The sequence below is a fragment of the Rattus norvegicus genome, chromosome 1 (assembly GCF_036323735.1).
Source record: "Rattus norvegicus strain BN/NHsdMcwi chromosome 1, GRCr8, whole genome shotgun sequence".
In the NCBI taxonomy this organism is placed as follows: Eukaryota; Metazoa; Chordata; class Mammalia; order Rodentia; family Muridae; genus Rattus; species Rattus norvegicus.
This window is the reverse complement of record NC_086019.1, coordinates 205,320,628-205,333,666: the sequence shown is the minus strand read 5'-3', so window position 1 is coordinate 205,333,666 and position 13,039 is coordinate 205,320,628. Positions and strand designations below refer to the sequence as shown.

The following is a 13,039-nucleotide window of genomic DNA, read 5'->3' as shown; positions in this document are numbered from 1 at the left end:
CAAAATTCTCATTTGATTTCCATTCAAGAGCTGTGGCACCCCCCCCTCCAATCACACATACAATACCGAGTTAAGTTTTGAAAAAATTGAGGCATCAGTTGGCCCACGTTCGCCTTCTCGCTAATGTTGGATAAGGCCACACTGAAGAGAGCAGGAAAGATTCCTAGTCTTTACTGCTGATGGGTCATGTGCCTTGCCTCAGTTTCCTCAAGGGTACAGAGCAGTAAGCACTCCTAGTATGGTTGAGGTTCCAAGCAAAGTTGTCTGACTCCTCAAGACCCTCTGCCCATTCCACGTTTTTGGTACAGTTGGGTGGGAGGGCAAGGCTGTCTGAACCTGTGACTTTACCCTACTCCTCTGTGACAGGGTTATATAGTACATGGAACACATTCTCAAGGTATCCTGTGACCTGTGAGAACCAGAGGTGGGCTGCTGTGGTAACTCAGCAGGTAGAGGCTTTCGATGTCAAGCCTGATGATTGGAGTTTGATCCCAGGATCCTACAAGGTGTCAGAAAAGAACTGACTCCTTAGAGCTGTCATCCTATCTCCCTGATTCCTGCTGTCCAGAGAAGAAGCTGAGAGGCCATCCTTAGAATATTTCTAGATGGGTCAATGACCACCTTAGACATGACAAGGTAAACTGAGGTAGGGTGTAAATTTGTCAATTGATCACTCAGCAGACTTTTCTCTGAGTGAACAAAGCTTGATTTTTCTGTGCTAGTGACTCACTCCCTGGGGCCATCAGAAAATTCAAAGGGGCTGATGGTAAACTCCCTGGGGCTGGTGGTAAACCCTCAGGGGCCAGGGGTAAGGGTGCATGGGGAAAAAAACCACACATGTGCACATGTATGTACACATGTGCACACACACATGCACACACATGCACATACACTTGATGGGTGAAGCAAGCTCCAACAGACTCCAATAACTTTACATATACATACAGATACATTTGGTAGGCGGAGCAAAGTTCTGACCATTTTGCACACACGCACACATTTGATGGATGCGGCAAAGCTCCAACAAATTTGTTTTTATCCCAGGGTTTATATATCCCAGCAAAATCTTCCAAGCAGTACACAAATTGAAAGAATAAAAGGAAAAAAAACCCCTAAAGTTTTACAAAGTCCCTAAAGTTTTACAAAAGCTATGGGAACATAATAAACCTCTGAAACTTTGCAGGAAGAGGGCCATTGGCCAAGGACATCTGGTACTTGATAAACGATTCTCAGAAATTTAGAGATAGGAGCTGTCAGATGGGCAGGGACGGTTCCTTGAATCCAGGTTGTAATTTAGAGATAGGGTCTGGAGCTGTCAGATGGGCAGTGATGGTTCCTTGAACCCTGGCTGTGGTAAGCTGATATTTGCTTAAGTTTAAACGAGCCAACCAGGTGCATTCTCTCGCTCCCCTCCCCATCTGCAGTTTTTATGCTTAAAAATTCAAGTGCAGTGGAGCTTGGGGCTCTTCTCCTCTGCTCCTGCGTGAGTTATGGGTTGGGCCTCAGTGCACTGAATAAAGCCTCTTGCTGATTGCATCAAGAACCGCCTCTGGCTGGTGATTGGGGGGCGCCGATATCCCGAGTGACCGAGTGTCTCCCTTCAGGGAACTCTTTCAAAATCACAATGTGGTTACATTGTATTTTTCTTTAGGTGGACAATTACAATGAGTATATGTAAGACAAACACATTCTCCAATACTCTCTGTGATGGTTTCTATATGCTTGGCTCAGAGAGTGGCACTATTAGAGATGTGTCATTGTGGGTGTGAGCTTAAGGCCTCCACCCCAGCTACCTGGAAATCAGTACTCTGCTAGCAGCCTTCCAGTGAAGATGTAGGACTCTCAGCTCCTCCTGCACCATGCCCGCCTGGAAGCTGCCATGTTCCCATGTTGACGATAATGGACTGAACCTCTGAACCTGTAAGCCAGCCCCAATTAAATGTTGTCCTTTATAAGAGTTGCCTTGGTCATGGTGTCTGTTCACAGCAGCAAAACCCTAACTAAGACACCCTCACCTGATCAAATGTTTTACTTAGTATGGATTAAAAAACCAAATTATTCTCAAGAGCTCACATTTATAACTAAGCAATTTGTTACAGATTAACAAAGTGTAAGCAAGAAAGGTAATTTTCTCAGTATTTTTTCTTTTTACTGGCAGTCTGCAATTTGCAGTGACAAAGAAAGGATCAATTGTTTTATTAATTTTAAAATGTAATCTTATAAAAATATTAAATGAATCACAAATCTAAACTTTTATATAAAAACAACCAGCCATTTCTACTTTAAGTCCTCAGGGTACACACTGACTCATTTACAATTTTAATTAAATCATATCAGGAAGATGAGGGTAAAAATGGGTACATGAATTAATCATCGCCTGGATCACCAGCCCAGTTTAGCAAGAGAGGCAGGTCAGGTAGTACTAGTTGGGCCACCATTGTTCTTGTTCCCTGACCTCAAAAAATCCCTAGCTCAGGTATTAAGAATGTGCATTTCTGAATTTCAGATTGTTCCCTAAGATTTTTCTATGTCAAAGCAAAACCATCTTGACCTAACTTTACTGGCAATCTACTTCTCCAAATTCTTTCTAAGGGTGGTGGATGAATCATTAATCTACTGCAGCAGTAATGTTTGAAATAGATCAATCACTATTATTGTGAGTGCCAATGAGACTGCCCAGTGAGGGGCTGGAAGCCCCATAGAGTTGTCACATAAGCCCTGGACTATGAGGGATGTGATGTGAGGGCAGCAAACAGAGCAAAACTCCGTAGCAGTATGAAGTCCTTAGGGCATGTAGTCCTTGGGTCTCTGCCTCTCCAAGGCTCACCCATCATGGTTGTGCTAAATGGTAGACCACACTGCACGAGTTCTAAAGCTGTTTTGGAGTTCCTCTTGCAGGGATCTCAACATAGAAGGATGCATAGGAAGTTGAAAGTGGTGGCCACTGCCCAAGATGAGCTTTTGTGGACTATGACCCTTATTTTACCTCTTTACCTTTTGTGCTCTTGGTGCCTTTCCCTTTAGAGTCATTTATTTTCATTTTATGTGTGTGGGTGGTTTTATGTACATGTTATATCTGTGAGCCACACGTTCACAGTGCCAGCAGAAGCCAGAGGAGGGGGACTGGTCCTCTGGAACTGGAGTTACAGACCACTGTTAGCTGCCACGGGGGTGGGAGGGTGTTTGGAAACCAAACCTGGGTTCTCTGTAAAAGCAGCCAGTGCTCTCAGCTCCTGAGCCTTTTCTCCAGCCCCTCTTGGCACTTTTCAATATGGTCTCAGGTCACTTCTTGTAAAGTCTCACATGTAAATAAACTGCAAAACAGCAGTCACCTCTTTTTGAAAGTTCTCTTTAAACCCTCCCTAAAAGAGGGCCTGATGCTGTCTACCTTGGACAGAATGGTGTAGAATGGGGGTGTAGAAGGGTGGCAGAATACCACATTGTTCTGGGCCTCCTGTTACCAACCAGGCTCATCCCCCACAGAAGGCTCTGCCTATCAGGGCCCTATGGTGCTGGTAGGCGAATTTGAAAAAGAGTCCTCAGTATTTATTTATTATGCTGGGTATCAGAGCCACAGCTGTGTACATGCTAAGCACAGGCTCTACCGCTGAGCTTTACTCCCATCTCTGAGGCCTCGCTTTTAAGGGAATTAGCCACCAAAATTTGTCATAATAAACACTTTGACCTATTTTTAGATGCAAACAAAAAATAATAAAATATGAAAAAATTGGAAAACATTCAAACTTATAAAGACACCTGCAGCATAGACATAAGATGTCTAGTTACAGCATTCTGTCAGATAATAGGTCTTTTTTTTTTTTTTTTCCGGAGCTGGGGACCGAACCCAGGGCCTTGCGCTTCCTAGGCAAGCGCTCTAACACTGAGCTAAATCCCCAACCCCCAGATAATAGGTCTTATAAACAGAAAGAGATACTTGGAGCTGGCAATTCTTCTCCCATAGCGTATCATGGTTTAATTACTTATCAAAGGGCCAGGGAACCAACACAACAATAGAGCAATTGCCTAACAAGGCCAAGGTCTGCAAAAATCTCAAAACAGAAACAAAAAAAAAGTAAGATACACATATCTGGATCTTTTCCATTTTTCCAAATTGAAACCACCAAATGGAAGCTTGTTATTAGGGGAAATTTTCAAACATACAAAACCAGAACCAATACTACATCATTACTTTGTATCTGTCTGTCCATCTGTGCAACGCTCAGCATTGGTTATCTGTTACTGCACAACAAATTTCTTTACACTTTCCCATAAAACAGTATATGTCTAGCTCCATTTCAGGAAGCCAGGAGCCCGGCTTGGCTAGATCTCTGCTCCAGGGTCTCACAAAGACACAGTGTCATACAAAGACTTCCAGGGAGGGTCTGCTTCTATGCTTGCACAGCTGATGCAGGAATCTTTCTGGATAACACTCGAACACCAAAGAGAGTGGAATTGAGGGGTTGTCATCAGCACAGCGAAGCCAGGGCAGCTCTTGAAAACCTTTAACAGGTCTAGTCTGTATTCTTGTTTCATATTCTAAGACCAGAAGGTGGGGTGGGCAAGCAAGGGAGATTTTACAGACGCCTACGTGGCAGTCAGCAGGTTGTTCACGGCAGAGACCCAGTGTTTTAGCTATTTCTCCAGGTCATTTTGTTCCAGGTAGCAAGTTGAAATCATGCTTGGCAAATAGACAGTATAAGCAGTGCTTTAAGTAAATCACCATGTAATTCAATCTATACTTGGGTATTCCCTACTTTATTCTATGTCTCAGTTTGTTGGCAGGATTCATTTCCTGGTGGGTATCATATGGAGGCTTCTATTTTCTGGTTGGTTGATGGCTGGAGAGTGTCCTTGGCTCTTGCCCAATGGCTCCCTCCACAGGCTGTTGATGATACGGGTGCTTGATTCTCCTGGCAGGAGGATCTTTGGCTTCAGATAAGGAAATCTTATATAACATCACCACAGAAGTAGCATCGTGCCATCTGTGCTCTTGGTTAGAAGCACACCCACTCTCAAGGAAGAGCTTATGCAAAGGCTTGCCTCACTGGAGTCACCACACTACCTACCTCCATCCTTTTCCCGGTGGTAACACTTATGGGGCATCCCTTTTCGAACAGTGCCCATTCCCTTGATGTCTACAGTAGCACCCTTCTTGTGGATTTGCATGCGTGTTGCCATAGGAACAACTCCGTGTTTCCTAAAGGAAGGCCTAGAGAACATAGACTGAGTGCCTCTCTCTGTTTGTGTTCGTCATTTTGGTGAGTTAACTGGAAGATGGCTGCCAGGGCCGAAAGGCAGAGGGCGGGGCTGCTTTTTTTTTTTTTTTAAAGGCAGCTTCTCATTTTGTAGCCTTGGCTAGCTTGGAACTCTCTATGTAGACTAAGCTGGCCTGGAACTCATAGAGATCCTCCTGCCTTTACCTCACAAGATGAGATTAAAAGTGAGTACCACAATACCCAGCTTAATTTTGAAAAAATACTTTAAGAAATCTTTAAATTAGACAACTTTTTTTTCCCAATAAAAAAGAACCTTAATTAGGAATTTGTGTGCTGATACATACCTTTAGTTCCAGGCAGAGACAGGCAATCTCTGTGAATTGGAGGCCAGCTAAGCTTTATAGATAGACCCTATGTTAAAAAACCAACTAACCAACCAACCAAATTATTTTAATGAATAATTAATGCCACTGTCACAATCAGTTCTGAATCTCTTCATCTTTGAGCAAATTAAGAACTCTGTCAATGTTAATGGTTGATGTATTATTTCTGCTTCTTTTAGGACCTGATGACATTTGATGATGTGTCCATTAACTTTTCTCTAGAGGAGCGGGAATGTCTGGACTCTGCTCATCGGGACTTAGACAGGGATGTGACGGTGGAGAATTACAGAAGCCTGCTGTTTGTGGGCTAAGACAGCCTCCCTCAGGGGTGTACTGCCAACGCTAGTTAGCTTCCTTTGGGGAAGATCTCCTGCTTACCGTGTATTCCAGATCGCTGCCTTTCAGGAAGAAATGAGGTATTTGTTGGTATTGATAAGAAAATATTCATGATGTGCTTATAACCCACTCTGTTTCTTGAGGTGATACACACCCTTCATTTATGGTCTTATTAGGAACTCACTGGTTTAAAATACTGTGACCTACATCCAAAAATACACTGCCTTCCCTTTGCCTTTGATTTGGTAGTAGCCAGAAGTAGATTCTAGGATTTGCCAGTTTGAATCCTTCTGTAAGTATTAGACCAGGTTTGAAAAAAAAAATCAATGTTTGGAGAAACAGATTTCTAGAATCTTATTATATCTTTTAAAAAAATAAATATTTTATGTGTATTGAACGTGTGTCTGAGTCAGTGTCTGTGTGGCCATATGTGCAGGAGCCCACGGAGGTCAGAAAAGGCATTGGATCCTGGAACTGGAGTTAAATGTGGCTATGAGCTTCTGTGTGGGTGTTGGGGACAGAACCCAAGTCTGTTGCAAGAGCAGTAAGCGCTCTTAGCTGCTGAGCCATCTCTCTAGTCCCGTTTAATCTTTTTTCTTTATTAATTACAACTGTTATAGAGATGTCATTGCTTAACTTTGAGACTCCCAAGAACTGTATTCTGTTTTCCCATAAACAAGTCTTGCCATCTGTAAGCCGTGCACGGTTACTGTTGTAGAGCAAAGGAAAGAGCCTTGTGTGGAGCATTAAAATACACAAGACAGTAGATGTATGCCCAGGTCCTTCTTCAGGGACAGGTTCCTGGGAGAGAGTGGACCGGGGAATGAGAGGATAGAGTGGATAGAAAGCTGGGCCCAGGAGGTCCTGCATAAGCTGCTGTATAACCAGGCAAGCTTATTAAGTACAGCATCTTAGGTATTTTTTTGTATGAGAGGAATGGGCCCAGGTCAGCAGAGAGCTAAATCAGGTGTTGGCAGAGAGAACACGGGATACCTCAGACACAGCTGTCTTAGGAGTGATAACCACAGCCCTTTGGGGGAAAAGCAATGGCAACAGTATTTCAGAGGCCTTGCTTTGGTTCTCCGGCTGTTACAGAAGGGCCTCTCTGTATCAAACTTTGAAACCTCTTAAGTCTCCTCCTTTCTGTCTAGTGATCACCCTCCATACTCATCAAACCTCACCTCTGTGTTAAGCTATCTTGATTACTATAGCTTAATGTTTCACAATGATGACGGGATGTCATTATAACAGAGCAGGATGGTGCCCCTGTGCTATTACTGAGTTCTTCAGGGATCTTTGAGGTTGCACATAGGTTTTACAATTGCCTTTTCTAGTTTCGTACAAAAAAAAAAAAACCCAAAAAAGTGGTACTGGGATTTTGATGGCTGTTGCATAGACTCTTTAGATCCGTTTTGGCAGAATACATATTTTTATTAATGTTTTCCAGTTTTTGAGCAAGACCATTTTCTATTTAATTGCCACGAATTTGTTGATTTTCTGATTTTTCTTTCATGATTGACTTTTTCCTCTTTAGTTTTTATTTTTTCCTTTGTGGTTAGAAAAGAATTTCAGCATGTTAATATCCATCTTGGCCGTTTTGGGCACAACACTTGGTGTATCTGGGATGCTTTTTTTTTTTTTTTTAAAGATTTATTTATTATGTAGAAGTACACTGTTGCTGTCTTCAGACACACCAGAAGAGGGCATCAGATCTCATTACAGATGGTTGTGAGCCACCATGTGGTTGCTGGGAGTTAAACTCAGGACCTCTAGAAGAGCATTTAGTGCTCTTAACTGCTGAGCCATCTCTCCAAATCCCTGGGATACTTTTTATTTGTTGTATATTTTGAAGGACCTTTTCCCATGTCCCGACTCCCATGCTATCTGACTTTATTTCTGCTATAAGCGAGGGATTGAATCCTATTATTAACATGTTGCTTTTCATATTTTTCAGTTCAATCAGTGTCTGTTGCTTATGTTTAGAGTGTATAACATGATATGTGTGTATATGTGTGTCTATATGTATATATGTATATATACATATATATGTATATATGTATATATATGTATAAATATATATGTATATGTATATGTATATATATATATGTGCGTGTGCATATATACATATTTCCAATATCCTAAAAAATGGTCTTTTTATTGTTTATAGTTTGTTTGTTTTACTTTAATTGTAGTTTAATTTAACTTCATTTTATTTGAACAAGGTCTCCTTCTGTAGCCTGGATTTCCTGGGAACTTGTGACAACTGTTTTGCCCAGTACTAGAATTACAGGCACAAGCTACCAGCCCAGCTCCCACCCTTGCCCCCATATATTCTTCTCTTGTCTTATTAGAGCTTTAGTCTTGAAGCATATTCCGTCTGTGTAGGAGCTTTAAAATGTAATTGATACAATGTAATTGCAGCCACTCTGCTTTTCTGTGATCACTTATTATGGGCAGCTCCTTTTTTATCCCTTTGCTTTTGGCCTTCTTGTGTCTCAGGCCTAAAGAGTTTACTGGTGGCTCCTATTTAATCTTCATTGCACTGCACGTGGACCAAAGGCCATCAAAAAAGTTTACTGTAGACAGCATATGATTAGACATTATTTTTTTATTTTATGAGTATGAGTACTTTGTCTGCATGTATGTCTGTGTGCCACTTGTGTGTTTGGTGCTCATGCCAAAAGAGGGTTTTAGACCCCTGGAACTAGAGTTACAGATGGTTGTGAGCCACCGTGTGGTTGCTGGGAATTGAACTCAGGACCTCTGGAGGAGTTGCCAGTGCTCTTAACCACTGAGCCATCTCTCCAGCCCCATGATTAGAGTTTTGTTTTTCTTTAGAGGTTTAATCCCTTCAGTGAATTTATATATTTTGACTAGGAATTAAATATAAAACAATTTTTATTTAACAAACTTACTGAAAAAGCAATGATTATATTATTTTTTATAATTGTTTTTCCTATTTTTCTTACTTTTTGTCACTGACTTTTTTATTATGTTTTTTTCTATTTCCTTTTTATTCCATGTTTATGTATTTGTTCTTCTCAGAGAACTTTAAAATTTCATATGATTTGTGTAACCTTCCAGCATTATTTTATTCTTTAGTGGTAAGAACTTCCTCGAGTAGTCAAGGGTAGGGCCTTTCCCGGCTGCATGACCTCCTAAGTGCTGCGATCACCTGGGGTGTTCTGGAAGGTTTACAGGCAGATTTGTTTAGCATGTTGTTAGCTGTGGATAATGAGTGCCTTGGCTTTGAATGGGCTTTTCTGCTGTTCACATCTGTCTGCTGTGATCTCATATATTGTATGTGCAAAGTGTTTTCACCCCTGCCCAGTCATTTGTTTTTTACTTCTTGCAGTGTTATTTTCTCGTTATACCCAAGACTTTTCATCAAAGCAGCACATGAAGTATTCTTTCCAAGAAGAAGTACACAGAAGACCTGACAAGTGTGGCACTGAGAGCTTCCATCTAAGGAAACAGTGGAGCGTGTGAGGAAGAGTGACAGTCAGGAAGTACTTTCCAGTGGACCCTGTGTGACAGCTAACAATAGCACGGAGAAAAGTGTCTCTGCCAACAGAGACCAAGAACAGACAACATCTCAGGTTATGGCAGTTACTGACGAAGAACCCTACCTTTCAATAAGCGAACATTCCCAGCCACATTTGAAACATACCTTTCCTCTGGAAGGAAACTGGGAATGTCTGAAAGAGGGCCTGGGTCACGACACGACCAGTAAGCTGTTTAAAATGCAGTGTGGTATTGCACTCTTATTCAAACATTTCTGTAGCTAGACTAGAAAATGAATGTATTTCTGAATGTGATCACTTTGAGAGCTCTTCTACCAAAAATGCATTGTTTTCTAGTCAACAAACAACTCTTTGTGCCAAAATATACAGTGTCAATAAATGTGGGGAGGATTTTTCTTATCCATCCTTGTTAAACACAGACACAACGATTTGGGGAGCAGAGAGCATGTGTGATGAGACTGCCCAGAGTGTTTGATGGAGCTGTACCCTCAATAACTGCCGGGATTTCTATACTGGAGAGAAAACTTACGAATGCACTGAGACACATAAGAACTTCAGTCATGGTTCAGATCATGGGAAATGTATTTCTTTTCCAGAGAATGTTTACAGAGGTAACAAATTGGAGAAGTCTTTCATCAGAGCTTAGAAGATCTTCGGAGTTCCCACCTTCAAGACGAGGCTTACAGCAGTGAAGAATGCGTCCTGACTTTTAGTCAAAACTCAGATCTCATAGGACACCTGAAAACTAGTAGAGCCAAACCCTACAAATGTAAAGAGTGTGGCAAAGCTAACAGTTGTTCACACCTTAATGTACACCAGAGAGTTCATACTGGAGAGAGCCCCCTTGAATGTAAAGAGTGTGGCAAAGCCTTTCTTGACTGTAGAACCTTAACTTACCACCGAAGGACTCACACAGGAGAGAAACCTCATGGCTGTAAAGAGTGTGGCAAAACCTTCAACGGACATTCAAACCTCAGACGACACCAAAGAATCCACACTGGAGAGAAACCTTGCAGATGTCAGGATTGTGACCAAGCTTAGACCCCAAGCTCTCATCTTATTCGACACCAGAGAGTTTATGTTGGAGAATGTGGCAAATCCTTTATCAAGTGTCCCACTCGTAGACAGTGTCATGGCATTCATCCTGGACTGAAGTCCTACAAGTGGAAGGAGTGTGGTAAAACCTTTGTTCATATTTCAAATCTTACTCAACACCAAAACATTGGGACTGGAGAAAAGCCATTCAAATGTAAAGAGTGGTTTAAGCCTGAAACAACATCACATACATAGTTTGTACTGGAGAGAAGCCCCACAAGTGTAAAGAGTGTGAGAAAGCCTTCACTCAGATTTCAAAACTTACAGAGCGTACTGGAGAGAAGCCCTGTGAGTGTAAGGAATGTGCAAAGCCTTTCACAAGTGGCCAGTGTTCGAGTACTACCATAGAACTCATACAGGAGAGAAGCCCCACGAGTGTAAGGAATGTGGCAAAGCTTTCACCAAAGGTTCGGATCTCAGAAGACATCAGAGTTCATAGGGCAGAGAAACCTTACAAATGTAATGAGTGTGGCAATGCCTTTACCACGAACTCAGGTCTTAGAGCGCATCACAGAGTTCATACTGGAGAGAAGCCCTACCAAGCCTTCAGCCGTTGTTCACACCTCACTGTACACCAGAGAGTTCACACCAGAGAGAAATGGGATACAAATAAAGTATGTGGCAAAGCTTTTCCCAGGTGTTCAAGCCTCAGACATCATAACAGAATTCATACTGGAGAGAAGTGCTCCTCATGTAAAGGTTATGGCAAGTGTGCGTGTGTGTGTGTGTGTGTGTGTGTGTGTGTGCGTGTGTGTGTGTGTGTAAGCCTGAGGTCAATATCGTATGGTTTCCTCCGTTGCTCTACCTTTTTGTCTTTTTAAATTACGTTAAACATTTTGTTTTGTGTATTCATGTGTGTGTATATACATGCAGGTGACATGGTTGGAGGGTTGGTTATGCCCTTTCACTGCGTGGGTCTTGCGGATCTAACTCAGAGATCACTCCTGGCTGTGGTTCCTTTACCTGCTGAGCCTCCCCTTATTTTTTGATACAAGGTTTACATTTTTAAAAAAAGATACATTTTTATGTGTGTAATGTGTGTCTGTGCATCACATGCACTGCCCACAGAGGCCAGCAGAGAGCGTCCGGTTTCCCCGCAGTGGTCACAGGCAGTTCTTAGAGCCATCTGGGAAGCAAATGGCTGGGAAGCAAGAGCAAGTGCTCTTAACCACTAAGCCAACTCTCCAGTCCTGTCTTCAAACATTTTAAAATAAATAACCTATTTATATACTTATTTATTTGTGTAAGCACACACAGTTATTATGTACAGAGTTAGAGGACAACTGGCAGGCGTCAGTTCTTTCTGCTGTCTGTCTCAGGGATTGGACTTAAGTCATTTGGCATTGTGGCAGACACCCTTATCTTGAGCTGTCTCACAAGTCCTGAGCCAGGCTTTCTCGGTGAACCTGGAGTTCACCAATTGGGACCAGCAAGCCTTCAGAATCTTAGTTGTTTACACCTCCAGAGCTGGCACCATACAAGTTGTGCTGCCATGCCTACCTTGTTTCTATATAATTAAGAAATATTTGTTTTGTGTCTTTGCCCCATCTACTGCGAGAATGAAGACCATTCTCAGCCATCAGACTGTTGACACTCCAGAAAATGTCGACATCACTCTGAAGGGTGCACAGTCATTGTGAAGGGCCCTAGGGGAGCTATGTGGAGGGACTTCAGTCACATCAGTGTAGAGCTGAGTCTTCTACGAAAGAAAAAGAAAAGGCTCCGTGTTGACAAGTGGTGAGGTAACAGGAAGGAGCTGGCCACTGTCAGAACCATCTGCAGTCACGTTCAGACCATGATGAAGGGTGTGACACTGGGCTTCCGTTACAAGATGAGGTCTGTGGATGCTCACTTCCCTATCAACATCGTTATTCAGGAGAATGGGTCTCTGGTTGAAATCCGAAATTTCTTGGGTGAAAAATACATCCGGAGGGTTTGGATGAGGACGGGTGTTGCTTGTTCTGTCTCTCAAACCCAGAAGGATGAGTTAATCCTTGAAGGAAATGATATTGAACTTGTTTCAAATTTAGCGGCTCTGATTCAGCAAGCCACAACAGTTAAGAACAAGGATATCAGGAAGTTTTTGGATGGCATCTATGTTTCTGAGAAGGGAACCGTGCAACAGCCTGATGAATGAGACCTCAGTTTCCTAGCTCCAGAAACAAGATCCTGATCACAAGTACAATTTGGGCTCTATGGGAACAATAAAAGACTTATATATTGAAAAAAGGAGAAATATTTGTTTTGAGACAGGTTCTCTGTAATTCTGGGTGTCCTAGGACTCATTATGTAGACCAGATTGGCCTCAAACTCATAGAGATCCACCTGCCTGTGCCTCCCTAGTTCTGGGATTAAAGGCATATGTCACCATACCTGGACTATGCCCAGCTTTGGGTGTGGGTGAGGGGATCTGGATTTGGGTCCTCATGTTTGAATAGCATCTGCTGTCTCCATTGTGTTACATTGAAATATATAACTATTACAA

General features: G+C 42.2%; 1 pseudogene; it reads left to right on the top strand.

Annotated features, from left to right (window-relative positions):
* Nucleotides 1-12,836, top strand: part of Sec61g-ps3 (Sec61 translocon subunit gamma, pseudogene 3) — a 34,628-nt pseudogene extending 21,792 nt beyond the window's left edge.
* The last annotated feature ends 203 nt before the right edge of the window (nucleotides 12,837-13,039 follow it).